The sequence below is a fragment of the Salvelinus alpinus genome, chromosome 12 (genome assembly GCF_045679555.1).
Source record: "Salvelinus alpinus chromosome 12, SLU_Salpinus.1, whole genome shotgun sequence".
In the NCBI taxonomy this organism is placed as follows: Eukaryota; Metazoa; Chordata; class Actinopteri; order Salmoniformes; family Salmonidae; genus Salvelinus; species Salvelinus alpinus.
This window is the reverse complement of record NC_092097.1, coordinates 44,638,886-44,655,711: the sequence shown is the minus strand read 5'-3', so window position 1 is coordinate 44,655,711 and position 16,826 is coordinate 44,638,886. Positions and strand designations below refer to the sequence as shown.

General features: G+C 43.1%; 1 long non-coding RNA gene across 1 annotated transcript; it reads right to left on the bottom strand.

Moving 5' to 3' along the window:
* Positions 1–1,040: 1,040 nt before the first annotated feature.
* LOC139536209 (uncharacterized) lies at positions 1,041–7,134 on the bottom strand. The gene is made up of 3 exons (XR_011667271.1): positions 6,825–7,134; positions 1,635–1,824; positions 1,041–1,478 (listed from the first exon to the last, which is right to left on the bottom strand). It is a non-coding gene; the product is annotated as an uncharacterized lncRNA (long non-coding RNA).
* Positions 7,135–16,826: the final 9,692 nt, after the last annotated feature.

Sequence of the window (16,826 nt, the reverse complement as noted above, 5' to 3'; positions counted from 1 at the left end):
CTGGACCAAAAACAAGCTACACGCATACATATGGAAAGTACCAAAATAAATTATCTAATGATTCTGTCTATTCGCAGCAAAATCTGCAGAGCTGGGAAGGTTGTATCCCCCGTATCAATAACAGTCTATTGGTTGCAAGAATCTTGTATAATTTAAATTAAAAAATTCAAAGTTTATATGGCATGGCTGTCAATTCTTTGGTCCTCAAATGAAACTGGTATACTTTTTTTATTAATCACATTTTTCTTTAACCAATTATGGCAGACATAATTGGCAGACAAGTTCAAGTTCCAAGGTAGTTGTAATTGTTAGTGAAATGATACGTTATGCCATAATATAAATAATAGCTTAACTATAAATTCACATGGATGCCAGACAGAGAGAGAGAGATGGGAGAATGAGAGGGAGCATATCTAAGATCACACTGGGCACCAGAGAAGACAGGAGAATTTCACCAGCTATAACAGACTAGCCCCTAGGCACATAGACTATTGCAGCATAGAGACTGAGACGGACTGGGGGGGGGGGGCACTGTGGCCCCATCCAAAGTCACCCCTGGACAGGGACAACCATGCAGGATATAACCTCACTCACTTTGGCAAAGCACAGACCCTATACCACCAAAGGGAATTCAACAGGCCACTAACTTACTACCCTGAGACCAGGCTGAGTATAGCCCACGAAGATCTCTTCCACCGCACAAGCCCGAGTACAGGATAGAAGAGCGTGAGCAAGCCAGTGACTCAGCCCCCGTAATAGGGTCAGAGGCAGAGAATCCCAGTGGAGATAGGGGAGCCAGCCAGGAAGAGGCAGCAAGAGGGGTTTGTCACTCCAGTGCCTTGCCGTTCGCCTTCACACCCCTGATAGACTACATTCAATCATAGGACCTACCGAAGAGATTAGTCTTCAGTAAAGACTTAAAGGTTGAGACCGAGTCTGCGTCTCTCACATGGATCAGCAGACCACTCAATAACAATTGAGCTCTATAGGAGAAAGCCCTGCCTCCAGCTGTTTACTGTACTCACAAAATGCAATAAAGGTTTGTATAAACAACCCATTTTCATTTTTTTATTGTAAGATTACAAAACAATAGCTTTTTCATAGCATGTTTGTCATTTTGGTCAAATACACTTAGAGCTTGTGATTTAAAAGGTCTAAAATAAATGTTTAATGTCTAGAGTGAATACATTTTTATTAATGTATATCATACATGTGTCTCAACTAAAATATATATCCCAGACAAGATTAAAGAATGGGACAAAGTGAATATGAGTCTGTGCTTGCGTCCGTAGCATTTTGTATGAATTTGAGTGGTCACATACAATACATGTTGACAGAATGGCTGAGACAGAGAGACTGTTGCTGTACTCTCAGGTAAGGCCGTTGCTTCTGGAACCACTGAAGACCCCACTATTCAGTCAGGGAGCTTGAAGCAGATGTGTGTCACCATCCAAGCCCATGTCACAGCATGCAGTGGCCTGATAGGGAGATGACAATAAATGCATTATGTACCTTTCATCCCCAAAGCCATGTTCACCCCACATGTTGCTGATTAATTCAACCATTTTGTTAGTGTCACTGATATATGGAAATTCACATACAAATATTCAGTTAATAAGCGTTGACTGTAATACCTGCAGGGTTCTGTGGGAAAACGACTTCTGTGGTCAACAGCTTTCTTCCCAGGCCCGTATTCACAAATGATCTAGGACCAGCTCCCCCTTGTCAATGTAATCATTCAGTGTGATATAAAAGACCAAAAAATCGACCATAGGCCCTGGTCTGTCTGCATGCTGCTTTGCTAGTGATTAACTCCCTCTTCATCTGAAAGGAAACAACACCAAAACATGAATAACAGTTAGCCTAGTCAGACAGCAACTTAGTTAACTAATTAAACACTAATGTAAATGTGCACAAGCCTATTCAAAAAAAGTATACCAAAACAACACAGCCAATTTGCAGTGAAATCAAGACGGGCATTTTTCTTGCTGACTTTTTCAGTCACCAGTGCATCAGTAAACAGGCTGGGGACCAAAGTAATTTGACAAAAAGTGTTCACAATAGTCAGTATTATACCTACTAAATATAGTTATTTTCTAGAAACCTAGCTACAGTCCACTTAGCTAGCTAAGGTGGTGAACTGATGGTGGGAGTTAGGTAACATTAGCTAACTTTCCTCCAGCAGTCTCAATCTAGCTGGCTAATGAATGGCATTTATATCAACTTTATCAATCAGATGGATAGCTTAGAAAATATAGCTATTTGTTTTCCCCTTGCATGTAAAGCTACCTGATAACTTATAGCTTGCCAGTTGCTAGTAAAGTAGCATGAATAAGTCAGAAGCCAGCTAGGAATGCCAAGTGCATGCCTTTTACCAACAAAATGCATGTACATGTTTAAAAGAGACAATTACTGTAGTATCCTTAAAGGCTTCTTAGAATTACGACTCATGAGACTTACGTACGGTTTAGTATTTAATTGTAACTTAGATTTTACATTATCTTATGCACCTGGCTTAAAACTACCTGAAGCTTTCTTAATCATAGTTAAATAGGCAGACATAGGAAATAGCTACGGATAGCGGAAAGCAAACCCCCGTCTTGAGTCAATACTGCCATCTATTGGTAAACATAAATATACCAGGTTACTACATTCCCCCCCTTTAAAGCTAATAACCCAATTTAATTCCTTTCTGAGCTATGCTATATTCTTATTTACATTTTTTCAAAAATGATCTCCTTTAGGATCTGAAAAAGTCTGGTGGACGTCTCTCTCTAATAGAGCGTCTCAGAGGTGGTGTAGCTGGTGCCACCAGATCTTCACCCCTTGATGGTGAAACAAAGTCCTTTTGTGGAGACTTCACAGGAGGAGGTCGTCCCGGACTGGTGGTCTCAGGAAGTTGAGCATTGTTGGTCTCAGGTGGTTTGTCCAACTGCAACTCTGGGGAACGTTCCAATGTCCTGTCCTGCTCGTTTAAGAATTGATCCAGATCTCCGGATGGAACTGGAATTCGAGCTCGGATCTGATCCACGTGTCTCCTTAGTCTTTGTCCACTTCCGATGATCACAGTATAAGATACTGGTCCTGAGCAATCCTCAATGGTAGCTGGAATCCATTTAGGACCAAACCCATAGTTTCTTGTATAGACATCATCTCCAGTTGAGAAACTTCTGAGTTTGGCTCGGGTATCATGATTCCATTTTTGATTCCATTGCTTTTGTTGTATTTTCATTTTCAGGTCTGGTCTGATGAGATCCAAGGTTGACCTTAACCTCCTTGACATCAACATTTCTGCAGGTGACAACCCAGTCGTAGCTTGAGGAGTAATCCTGTAGCTAAACAAGAATCTTGACACCTTTGTTTCAATGCTGGGCCCTTGCACCTTCCTCATCCCCTCCTTCAAGGTCTGAACTGCACGTTCTGCTAATCCGTTTGAAGATGGGTGAAAAGGGGCCGACGTTACATGCTGAATTCCATTTTGTTTCATGAAACTTGTGAATTCAGTGCTTGTAAAACAAGTAGCATTGTCACTAACCAACATTTGAGGCAATCCCATAACACTGAAGCTTTGTCTCAACTTCTCAATCGTAGCGTACGATGTTGACGTGTTCATGGGGTAAACATCCATCCACTTTGAATGAGAATCAATCAGCACAAGGAACATTTTTCCTAGGAAAGGTCCAGCATAGTCCACATGTAGTCGTGTCCATGGTTTTTCTGGCCATTCCCAAGGATGTAATGGTGCGGTGGGTGGTGACTTCCTGTTACTCTGACAATCTTCACACCGGCTAACCTCATTTTCCACATCGTGGTCCATCTTTGGCCACCAGACATATGACCTCGCTAGGCCTTTCATTCTCGACATACCTGGATGCGACTGATGCAACAACTTCAGTAGCAACCCCCACCCTTGTGGTGGGATAACTACTCTTGAACCCCACAGAACACATCCATCTCGAACACTCAATGCCAAGCGGCGAGTGTAGTAAGGCATGATCTGAGGCTCTGTCACTGTAGGCCATCCTTTCAGGATAAATTCATGCACTTGTGATAGTCACATCCTTTGAAGTCCATTGCCTGATTTGTGCTGTGTTCACTGGTGCATCATCCAACACGTCGATCATCAAAACCTGGTCATTTTCTTCTTCCTGACCGATGATTTCTGGAACAGGCAGCCTACTCAGAGCATCAGCATTCCCATGGTATCTACCTGGTTTGTAAATGATTCTGTACTCGTAGGCCCTGAGCCACACATTCCAACGTTGAACTCTTGGAGAGACCATTTGTGGTACTGGCTTTTGTTCATGGAACAGAGAGATCAGAGGTTTATGATCCGTCACAATAGTGAATGTTCTCCCGTACAAGTACTTGTGGAATCTCTGTATTCCGAATATGACAGCCAGTCCTTCCTTGTCCAGCTGAGAGTACTTTTTCTCCGCTGGCGACAACGTTCTTGACATGAACCCGATAGGTTTCTCGGCACCATTCTCCATCCGGTGGGATAGCACCGCCCCCACACCATACGCTGAGGCATCACACGATAAGATAAGATCTCTGTCTGCTGAGTAGTGGACTAGCACTTCAGCTGATTGCAGTAACACCTTTGACTTTGCAAAAGCTTCTTCCTGTCTTTCTGACCATTTCCAGGCCACATCCTTCCTTAGCAGTTGATGTAGAGGAGCTAAGAGGGTAGAGAGGTTCGGGAGGAAGCGATTATAATAATTCAGTAAGCCTAGATAGGCTTTCAGCTCTGTAACGTTTGTCGGAGCTGGAGCTTCCACAACAGCCCTCACTTTAGCTTTGACAGTGTGTAACCCCTTGGCATCCACCTTGTGACCCAGGTACTGCACTTCATCAGCTAACAGTGTACACTTGCTCCTCTTCAGCCGGAGACCGGCGTCCTCCATTCTCCTCAAAACTTCACCTAAGTTTCTGAGATGTTCCTCCTTCGTGACTCCCGTGACAAGAATGTCGTCGAGGTAAACTGCTACCTTGGGTATCCCCTGCAGAATTCCCTCCATAGTTCTTTGGAAGATAGCTGGTGCAGAAGACACCCCGAAAGGTAAGCGTTTATAGGTAAACATCCCTCTGTGGGTGTTTATGGTCAGGTACTTCTGTGAAGCTTTATCCATTAGCACTTGCTGATATGCGTGACTCATGTCCAGTTTTGTAAACTGTTGCCCTCCGGTTAACGTTGAAAGCAAATCCTCCACTTTGGGTATGGGGTACTGCTCCAGAGAGGAAACTCTATTTACAGTCAGCTTATAGTCACCGCATAATCTGATTGAACCATCTGGTTTTAGTATGGGAACAACTGGTGCTGCCCACTCAGAAAACTTGACAGGTACAATTATATCCTCTGCTAAGAGTCTGTCAATTTCCACATCCACTTTAGGCTTCATGGCATATGGAACTGATCTTGGCCTATAGAATCTGGGAGTAGCATCAGCAGCAACATGAATGGTAGCTTGGACCCCTTTTAATGTCCCTAGCTCTTCTTTGAAAACACACTCATGCTTTGAAAGCACCTGCTGTAGTGTCAATGTCTCTGTGGTGACATGTTTGATTTCATCCCAGTTCAATTTTATTTCCTCCAACCACCCTCTTCCTAGTAAGCTGGGGCCAGTACCTTCCACTACTAAGAGAGGCAGATTTTTATTTTGTCCTTGATATTCCACTTGAACATCAGCAACTCCAATCACAGTGATCTTCTCCCCTGTGTACGTTTTGAGTTTAATGGGGGTGTCTCTCAGTTTAGGCACTTCAACGGTTTTCCACTTCCTATAGAATTGGGACCTGTTCATCAGAGTGACACTACATCCTGTGTCTAGTTCAAACGGTACCTTCAATCCATTTATTCCCATTTCCACAATGAAAGGCTCCACCTTCTTCATATTCGCCCCCTGTACACTGTACATTGAGAATGCTTGCTCTGCGTCTACGCACTCACTTTCACTTTCTCTCACTTGATTAGAGCGGTAGCTAGAGAGTCTGGAGGTATTCGGTTTTCTGTCCGTTCTCTTTTCTGCAGCCCGTGGCTTTTTTTTATTGCGGCAGCCCTCGCAATGTGGCCTATTATCCCACAGGCATAACACTTTCCGTGTTTGAATTTACAGTCAAACGCTGCGTGTTTGCCTTTGCAACGATAACAGTCTCTATTGGCTGCTGCACCACGGCTTTCTGTTCTTTGAAATTCTACGCGCTCAGCGTTGCTCTCTTTTACTGTATGGCACGCAGTTGCGCCCCTTGTCTGCAAATCCAGTGCATTTCTATTTGCGGACTCCATGGCCTGGGCCAGTTTGAGTGCATTCTCAAACGTGAGATTAGGCTCTGATAACAATCGTATTTGTATCCTGTCATCATTAATACCACACACCAGCCGATCGCGTAGCATTTGCGATAATGTATTCCCATAGTTACAGTCCAATGCTAGTTTTCTCAACTCAGCCACATATTCCCCCACTGATTCGATAGGTTTTCTCATGCGTGAATCAAACTTGAATCTTTGTACTATTTCACTGGGTTTGGGGTTGAAGTGATTTTTTAATAGCTCGACTAAATCTATGAATGACTTTTCTCCTGGTTTATCTGGGCTCAACAGGTTTCTCATTAAGCTGTACGTCTGTGCACCGACAACGCTTATGAGTATGGATTTCTGTTTAGCGGCATCAGTTATTTCATTAGCAGCAAAGAAATGTTCCATTATTTCACAGTACTCCTCCCATTCCTGATTTTTAGGATCACATGGTGGTAGCGAGCCTATTGTTGCCAAAGCCATCTTTTCCGATTGTTTCTCCCCTCACACAGTCAATAATTTGTCCTACCCGTATCCAGGGAATCAATCCTTCAGAATCTTCCACCGTTCACTTGAGTCTCACCTCCCGCGTCGCACGCCAAACACTCCGTTAACTTCGTGGCAAAAATAATCCAACGCAGTTCTCCATAGTTATCCTCATCGCCAAATATGTAGTATCCTTAAAGGCTTCTTAGAATTACGACTCATGAGACTTACGTACGGTTTAGTATTTAATTGTAACTTAGATTTTACATTATCTTATGCACCTGGCTTAAAACTACCTGAAGCTTTCTTAATCATAGTTAAATAGGCAGACATAGGAAATAGCTACGGATAGCGGAAAGCAAACCCCCGTCTTGAGTCAATACTGCCATCTATTGGTAAACATAAATATACCAGGTTACTACAATTACCTAAACACAGATCATTTTTGTTTAATTCTATGACTTCAGGCTGAGGAGTAATAGCTACTTGTTTGTAGAACCGGCGTCTTCACCAGACGTTGTCTCCAGTCAGCTCCAGAGCCTTGATCTGAACGAACGTCACAGGAAAAATCACAGGCTGTGTCATGCACTTGAGCTGCGTTTCTTACTAGCGTATGTGTCTCACAATGTTTTTCTTTAGCAGTCCGGGGGGAAAAAATTTACGTTTTTTGTTGTTGTATTGCCATCTGCAAGGGGTATACAGTATGTTCTATATATATTGGGAAATGTAACTTGCAACATGACCTTAACATTTTCACCTGAAAATAGCGCTAAATGTCAGTAACATTTCAATAGTAGTAAAGAACAAAAAATCCATAAGAGAAAAAAAATGCTTTTCTGATGTAACGCATCTGTGTTTACATCTTCCTGTTTTATGATTGGTTCTCATTCATGAGGTTGGACCTCAACATCGTTTACTAAAATGTTTCTTGTAGCTCATTTGCATCAGACTGATAACCAGTCATTCTGGCTGTGAAGCATTCATTAAGGTTAGGCTGTGAAGCCTTCATTAAGGTTAGGGTGTGAAGCCTTCATTAAGGTTAGGGTGTGAAGCATTCACTAAGGTCAGGCTGTGTGTGAAGCCTTCGTTAAGGTTACAGTGTGAAGCCTTCAATAAAACCCCCTGAGGTCGATGTCCACGCCCCCCATGGAAATCTAATTAGCTTAATAACAAAATCCCTATAAATTCTGTCAGTTTAAGCTAGAGACATCTGTTTTTTTTTGCATTGGATGCATATCAATCCACCGTATCTGCCTATGCAACACTTCCGCATCTACAGTGAAAGGTGACAGAGCTAGAGCGATGTTTGTCAGACCATGAGACATCCCAAAAATCTGTCTTCTCACAAAAATCATCTGTAGCATCCAAACGATTTGGCCTATGACCTCTTTATGGAAAGACGAGACTCTCACGAACACGATAGTGTTCTCCGTTTTGCTCTACGACAGCCCATAAACGTCTTGGGACTTGTCTGAAGCCGGTACAGCCGATCTGCCAACTTCTGTCTGTAGCGTCCGAACAGTTTCAGCTACACACTAATGTGACCATCTGTGTAAAGGTGAGATTCTCACGAACACGTACATGTTGGTTGTTTTGCTCTAGGACGCCCACAGGCCTCACAAGACTCGTATGAAGGTCCCTCAGTACCAGTCGATAAAATGAATGGAAGTACATTGCATTCGGGAACATAACTTTTCCACATTTTGCTACGTTACAGCCTTATTCTGAAATTGATTAAATAAAAATGTTTCCTCATCAATCTACACACAATGTCCTATAATGAAAACCATGAAAACTATGAAAACCATGAAAATCATTTATGTTATTTCATAGTTTTGAGGTCTTCACTATTATTCTACAATGTAGAAAATAGTAAAAATAAAGAAAAACCCTTGAATGAGTAGCTGTGTCCAAACTTTTGACTGGTACTATGTTTTTTTAGATCCCCAATTTAAGAATCACTATTCAATGCGTTTGTATGGGTTAATAGCAAAAAGGCCCAATACAATTGTTCATCAAATAATTGTCTTGCATATTCTTTTGATACTTCAAGGGGTCTTAAAATTCTAAATCAAATAGCAAAATGATCCTTGGTATGACCTTCTCAAAACAATTCCATATATCTTAGTACTACCCCCGGCTTAGACAGGGCTTAGACTCTTATGGGTTAAGGTGAGGGTGTGAAGCCTTCATTAAGTTTAGTGTGTGAACTAAATATATCCATAGACAAGACGATAGACGAGACTCCCAGTCTGGCCGGACAGACAGGAAAAAGATAGAGAGGGGCGTGAGAGGGGAGACTTGACCAGGGGCTTGTGGTTAATTTGCTAGAGCATGGCGCGTGCAATACCAGGGTTGTGGGTTCGATTCCCACTGGGGGCCAGTAAGGGAAAAAAAACGTATGAAAATGTAAGCACTCGTTACTGTAAGTTGCTCTAGATAAGAATGTCTGCTAAATGACTTAAATGTCAAATAATATATCACAATTGCCTAGCATGAAGACATACCAGCAGAGACCTTCAGCAATGTTACGAGTTCCTTTTTTATTTAGCAAATATTTGTCTTACTTTTTAACTCTGAAATGGGCTTGTAAGTAAGCATGTCACTGTAAAGTCTACACCTGATGTATTCGGTGCATGCTACCAATACAATTCAATTATATTGTATTTTATTTGTAGCCTTTATCCACAACTCACCTCATAGCCGTTCTATAGCATTCCATTCCTAATGCCTATACAATGGACATTTCACCATTGGCATAACAATGTTAGCCAATGGTACATTATAGGCCTATAGCTCTAATGACATCACTCAGTCATCTCAAACCAGTATATAACCAGCAATTTCACGACAACAACAATGAACACAGATGATGTTAAACGAATGGCAAACGCATACTCTTACATCCTCGTTTTGATAAAATACCATGAAATTGATTCTGTTTATCCATGGATAACTCTCTCTTTCTCTCTACATTTTCTTCCTTCCCGCCATACCTGTCATTTATGTTTGTGTGGCTATTTCACGCTTCATTTGCTGCTCATCGCGCTTCATTAATAAACAAGACCTGCTGTTGCTACGTGGGTAGGCTCTGGTAGGCTAAGTGTATATTGATGTGTATAGTGTATATTGATGTGCATGCAGGGCTCATCTGTAAAGAGACCTTGGAATAAAGATGAAATAAAAAGCTCTCTCTCCTTAGCCACTCTGCCAGCTAGACACCTCTATTTCAGTCCGCTTTCACGACAGAAGATGGGAGTGCTTAGGCGGGATTAGCCGCACAATGCACTTTGCTTATGCACATTATGTATGCCTATATACTGTAGTAAGCCTATATTTAAAGTATCTCTTCTTTCCCTCTTTTGGTGATACCTTTGAAGCACCTTTTGATAATGTTTTTAAATGATAAAAAGCACTTTTTCCATTTTTTTGCCTATAGTCCTCCAACAATGGCTGACTATTTCCATTGCCATCCAAGAGTAACAGAGTATCTTCTGTCCATCTAATACATAGATCCTTTCAGCTAATAAGAGGAGTCAATCCATAGTAATATCACTGTGTGTGTGTGTGTGTGTGTTTGTGTGCCCATGCGCACAAGCGAGGGTATGCCTTTGTGTGTGTGTGTGTGTGTGTGTGTGTGTGTGTGTGTGTGTGTGTGTGTGTGTGTGTGTGTGTGTGTGTGTGTGTGTGTGTGTGTGTGTGTGTGTGTGTGTGTGTGTGTGTGTGTCTCTCTCTCTCTAGTTGCTGCAGGTGTTGAGAGATAGACAAATGTTGACCCAGATACATCAGTCTGTTTCACATAGTCCACTACCTTCCCAATGTGTGAATGTCAATTTGTGATCTGCCTAAAATATTGTACATGCTGTGTTTTATAGCTGGGGCACAGAATTTAACACTGACACTTTTCTTCACAACATCCCTCCCCAAATGACCAATGTAGCGACGAAACAATCTCTGTGAGAGCTTTAGGACACAAACCCTGACCTGTAGTGGCCCCCTCCGGCTTTAGTAGCTCCATAGGGGGCTACCACCAACACCTGTTGTGTCAAATCAGAATGACACTATTGCTAACACTGTAAGTTAACATTAGTAATGAACTAGTTTAAAAGTACTGTACGCACATCCAGTAACTTGCAGGTGCAGGGAACAAAAAGTTAGCCTCGTCCCAGATCTGTCTGTGCTTTCCCTACTCCATTGTCATTGTCAAGCCAGACATGTTTGGCATGACAATTCCATAAGGAGTTGGCAAGATATCAAAAAACAGGTACAGAGAGCTAACTTAAGGTAAACTGATGAAAGAAAGATAGAATGACGCAGTTTTTGTTGTGCATCGTTTAGACATTAAGGTCTTGAGGAGGAGACCCACAGTGAATTCACAAGCCTGAGGAGACCCACAGTGAATACCCTCAATATGTACTTCCTTCCACTCTCTCCCTTCACTCCAGAACAGGCTAGTCGCCATTCCTCAAAAAGGGCTTTAGTTTTTGAGATACCCCTACCCGAGGTACAACAACGTCAACCATTTTTTTCTCCATATCTCTAAGGCCTCCCATAAATTAAATGGATGGTTGTATATAAACACATATTTTACTGCGAAAGTGCCTCCTTAAGTGGTTAAATTGATAGATATTGTGACGCCTCCTTAACTCAAACATTCAATTCACTTTTTGGTAGCTGTTCAATAATAACTTCCCAAGTCAAATTTGCTCTCATTCAGTGCTGTATCGTCCTGCCTGACAAAAATGCATACAGTTACACGTTTTTTGACGTTGTGACTATTGTAATTGGCTCTAAGGCAAGTGGCTTGACACTGAAAACTAAAATGTTTTCCAGTTAAAGGTTCCTCTGTGGATTTTTTAAGTTTAGTCCCTACGTTAGGGGGCCCCCCATTAATTGACTCCAAAACCAATATGGCGTCTAAAATCAAATATGTCTGCCACATTACCATTAACTGGTGTTTTAATCACCTGTACATATATACATTTTAAATGAGAAATTTTTCCGATTTGTGTACTGTGCTCAATACTATTTTTGTGTACTTCAACTATGTTAGGAATCCCATACACACTCCAACTCCTTTGTCTGGATACATACAAAAGCAGCAGACTGCTCGGAATGGCAACACCAACTATTCCAAGTCACGAGCCATTTTGAGGATCAATGAGGCAACTAGTCTGGGAGGCTCCAGTGAAAGGAAAGAGAATCCAAGACTGTACTCTTGACACCCTCTCCCTATCTCTACAACTTGCCACCACTGTGGTATAATTTGCCACGCCAGGATTGGAATCTTAAGTCACCTCCTTATCATTTAGAAGTGAGCTATGATTCATTGCTCGTCCAATACGCCTGCCTGAATCCAACATGACCTTCTGCTGGCTCACTGCATTTGTGATGCACATTGGAATGTTCCGGTGTGCTCTTATCCTGTTTGGGTTGAGCTGGCACATTGCTTCTTCCAGGCAATCATGTCAACTATGCTGGCTGTCTGCCCTGGAGTTTCCGTATATGTTGACTTGGTGAAAGTTATGGTATTTGTTAGCTAATCCAATTTTATAATTTTAAAATGCGAATTGATCATTAGAAAACCCTTTTGCAATTATGTTAGCACAGCTGAAAACTGTTGTTCTGATTAAAGAAGCAATAAAACTGTCCTTCTTTAGACTAGTTGAGTATCTGGAGCATCAGCATTTGTGGGTTCGATTACAGGGTCAAAATGGCCAGAAACGAAGACCTTTCTTCTGAAACTTGTCAGTCTTTTCTTGTTCTGAGAAATAAAGGCCATTCCATGCGAGAAATTGCCAAGAAACTGAAGATCTCGTACAACGCTGTGTAATGAAACAAATTGAAAGACAGAATAACAGAATACAAAATGAACAAGGGCTACGGTGTTTGAGTGTAATCATGTTGACCATAATAAAATGTATTCACACCAACAGTCTTTATAGGCATGAGTGTTGTACACAGTTCTGACAACATGTCTCTCTTTTACAAAATTGACAGGTGATTTAACCTCCATCAAATGTTATTATGGCAGCCATATTTGATTTTGGACGGCATATTGGATTTGAGGCAAAATATAAATGTATTTGTGGTGGCCCCTTGACTTAATTGCAAGAGTAAGGGCAACAGATAAAAAATCCTTCAAGAACTACATGTTTCAATCCCTTAAAGACTACTGTGTCTCGTGGTTTTGTCATTGATTATTTAAACACTGTACGTGGTTATCCATGATTACATCAATTAACTAAATAAAGGTATCCACGGATGAAAACTAGCAGACACACTTGCTCTTGTGGACTGGAGTCATGGAGCCCAATGTTAAACAAGGTTGTAATTACATCGCTCTATAGCAGTGTTCTTCAATCCTGGGCAACTACAGTGTATGCAGGCTTTTGTTCCTGCCCCGTTCAAGGAAAAGAGGAAGGCACTCAAGGGAGGATACATGTTTAAAGTATTGGAACAGTGTCTTGGGCTGACTGCTGACAAGGAGGTGATGATAAGGAAGGATGCGTGTTTAAAGTATTGGAACTGGGCCTTGGACTGGTTGCTGACAAGGAAGGGACTGTAAGGAAGGATGCAGGTTTAAAGTATTGGAACTGGGCCTTGGACTGGTTGCTGACAAGGAGGGGACTGTAAGGAAGGATGCAGGTTTAAAGTATTGGAACTGGGCCTTGGACTGGTTGCTGACAAGGAGGGGACTGTAAGGAAGGATGCAGGTTTAAAGTATTGGAACTGGGCCTTGGACTGGTTGCTGACAAGGAGGGGACTGTAAGGAAGGATGCAGGTTTAAAGGCCCAGTGCAGTCAAACATTTTATTTTCCTGTGTTTTATACACAGTACCAGTCAAAAGTTTGGACACACCTACTCATTCAAGGGTTTTTCATTATTTTTACTATTTTCTACATTGTAAAAAAATTGTTAATACATCAAAACTATGAAATAACACATATAGAATCATGTAGTAACCAAAAAAGTGTGAAACAAATCCAGATATATTTGAGATTTTAGATTATTCAAAGTAGCCACCCTTTGCCTTGATGACAGCTTTGCACACTCTTGACATTCTCTCAACCAGCTTCACCCGAAATGCTTTTCCAACCGTTTGGAAGGAGTTCCCACATATGTGACCCGATTCAGGAAATTAGTAGGTGTGTCCAAACTTTTGACTGGTTATGTATATTTCCAAACTATGAGATTGGAATAATACTGTGAAATTGTGAAAATGATCATAATTCCCTTTTAGTGTCAGAGCTGTTTGGTGGGAGGGAGTTTTGGCCTTCCATGGTGACATCACCAAGCTGTAAAATAGTCAATAGACCAATAAGAAAGAGAGTTCCAAACCTCTCTGCCAATAACAGCTATTTTTCAGTTTCCCCCTCCCCATTCAGACCACTCCTATGAAGTCCTAACACAATTCTTGCTAGAGAAATTGTTCTTTGCTAAAAAGCATTTTTTTTATTTTTATGATTTTAATTGAAAACAGTCACAGTATGGTACTTGTTACCCAGAAATGATTTGATATTGAGATAAAAAAGAATGCATTGGACCTTTAAAATATTGTAATGGGGCCTTGGGCTGGCTGCTGACGAGGAGGTGATGATGAAGCATTCACTCTGACTCTGACTGGGCTGACCGCTGAGGATGCTTGAGGAAGATGTACCCTGATAGCACACTTCATATAATACATACATTATGCAACTTATGCATTTTAAAGTGTGATATGGTATCTATTGTTTTGTCAGGCTACAAGCTAGCTCTGCTTGGTGCCTGGATTGATGCACAGAGGCACACCATAACAGGCTTCCATTCTGCGACTTCATGTGACCCAGTTCATTAGGAACACACACAGACACACACATACTCCACCTTACTCAAGGGTGTAAACAAGGCCAAATTCTTCCAGACAGTGGGTCTGTGGAGTGTTAGCAATGGCTTCTGGTGTGTCTGTGTGTGTGCGCGTGTGTGCGTGCGTGCACATGTTTGTGTGTGAACACGCATTCATGTATGAATGTGTTGTGCATGGATGGTGCACCCATCTGCCATGCTTGGCTTTGGGGCAGGATCCTGGCATATACCCTGGCTCCCATGCTGTGTTGCTGTGGCTATGGCTGTGTGTGTTTGAGGGTGTGTGCCTGGATCTGTCTGTTTCCTCTGTCTTTTGCCTGTTTTTGCATCTGTAGTCTGTATTCCTCCATGTGGAGTGTGTCTGTGTCAGTAGCTCTGTCTCTTTTCTCAGGTTTTCTTTAACTGTTGTGTCTCTAACTGGATCTTTACTATGGACCTTGTCTTTAGGTGTTTCTGTCTGTGTCCTTGTCTGTCTATGTCGGTGTCTGTTTCCATATCTGTGCCTAGGCTGTATCTGTGGATTGCAGTTAGTTCAGGTGGGACGTGGGCACGTGCCATCAGGCAGCCATTGAGATGTGACTAGCTAACGCTAACCACTAATGGTTCTAAGCCCTAAGGCTGCTGAGTCATCTTGTTGAAAGCTCAACACTAAACGCCTTCAGACAGTCTCCCTGACATCTGCATGTTCCCAGTTTAGTTGAAGTCACCTTCAGTGACCCTCCGCAGCTCTGCTTCAAATAATTATTTTGATCTGGTTCAGGCACAGTTTCCCTTTAGTGTTGTGACTGGCTGGCTGGCTGCCTGGCTGACTGGCTGGCTGCTTATTTGACTGGCTGGCTGACATGCACCCACACACAAAACAGACACACACACAAGCCAGCCCTCAAACTGCAGCATCAAACATTTACATTTACATTTAAGTCATTTAGCAGACGCTCTTATCCAGAGCGGGGGGGGGGGGGTTAGAAGGATTACTTTATCCTATCCTAGGTATTCCTTAAAGAGGTGGGGTTTCAGGTGTCTCCGGAAGGTGGTGATTGACTCCGCTGACCTGGCGTCGTGAGGGAGTTTGTTCCACCATTGGGGTGCCAGAGCAGCGAACAGTTTTGACTGGGCTGAGCGGGAACTGTACTTCCTCAGAGGGAGGGAGGCGAGCAGGCCAGAGGTGGATGAACGCAGTGCCCTTGTTTGGGTGTAGGGCCTGATCACAGCCTGAAGGTACGGAGGTGCCGTTCCCCTCACAGCTCCGTAGGCAAGCACCATGGTCTTGTAGCGGATGCGAGCTTCAACTGGAAGCCAGTGGAGAGAGCGGAGGAGCGGGGTGACGTGAGAGAACTTGGGAAGGTTGAACACCAGACGGGCTGTGGCGTTCTGGATGAGTTGTAGGGGTTTAATGGCACAGGCAGGGAGCCCAGCCAACAGCGAGTTGCAGTAATCCAGACGGGAGATGACAAGTGCCTGGATTAGGACCTGCGCCGCTTCCTGTGTGAGGCAGGGTCGTACTCTGCGAATGTTGTAGAGCATGAACCTACAGGAACGGGTCACCGCCTGGGTGTTGTCCAGGATCACGCCAAGGTTCTTAGCACTCTGGGAGGAGGACACAATGGAGTTGTCAACCGTGATGGCGAGATCATGGAACGGGCAGTCCTTCCCCGGGAGGAAGAGCAGCTCCGTCTTGCCGAGGTTCAGCTTGAGGTGGTGATCCGTCATCCACACTGATATGTCTGCCAGACATGCAGAGATGCGATTCGCCACCTGGTTATCAGAAGGGGGAAAGGAGAAGATTAATTGTGTGTCGTCTGCATAGCAATGATAGGAGAGACCATGTGAGGATATGACAGAGCCAAGTGACTTGGTGTATAGCGAGAATAGGAGAGGGCCTAGAACAGAGCCCTGGGGGACACCAGTGGTGAGAGCACGTGGTGCGGAGACAGATTCTCGCCACGCCACCTGGTAGGAGCGACCTGTCAGGTAGGACGCAATCCAAGCGTGGACCGCGCCGGAGATGCCCAACTCGGAGAGGGTGGAGAGGAGGATCTGATGGTTCACAGTATCAAAGGCAGCCGATAGGTCTAGAAGGATGAGAGCAGAGGAGAGAGAGTTAGCTTTAGCAGTGCGGAGCGCCTCCGTGACACAGAGAAGAGCAGTCTCAGTTGAATGACTAGTCTTGAAACCTGACTGATTTGGATCAAGAAGGTCA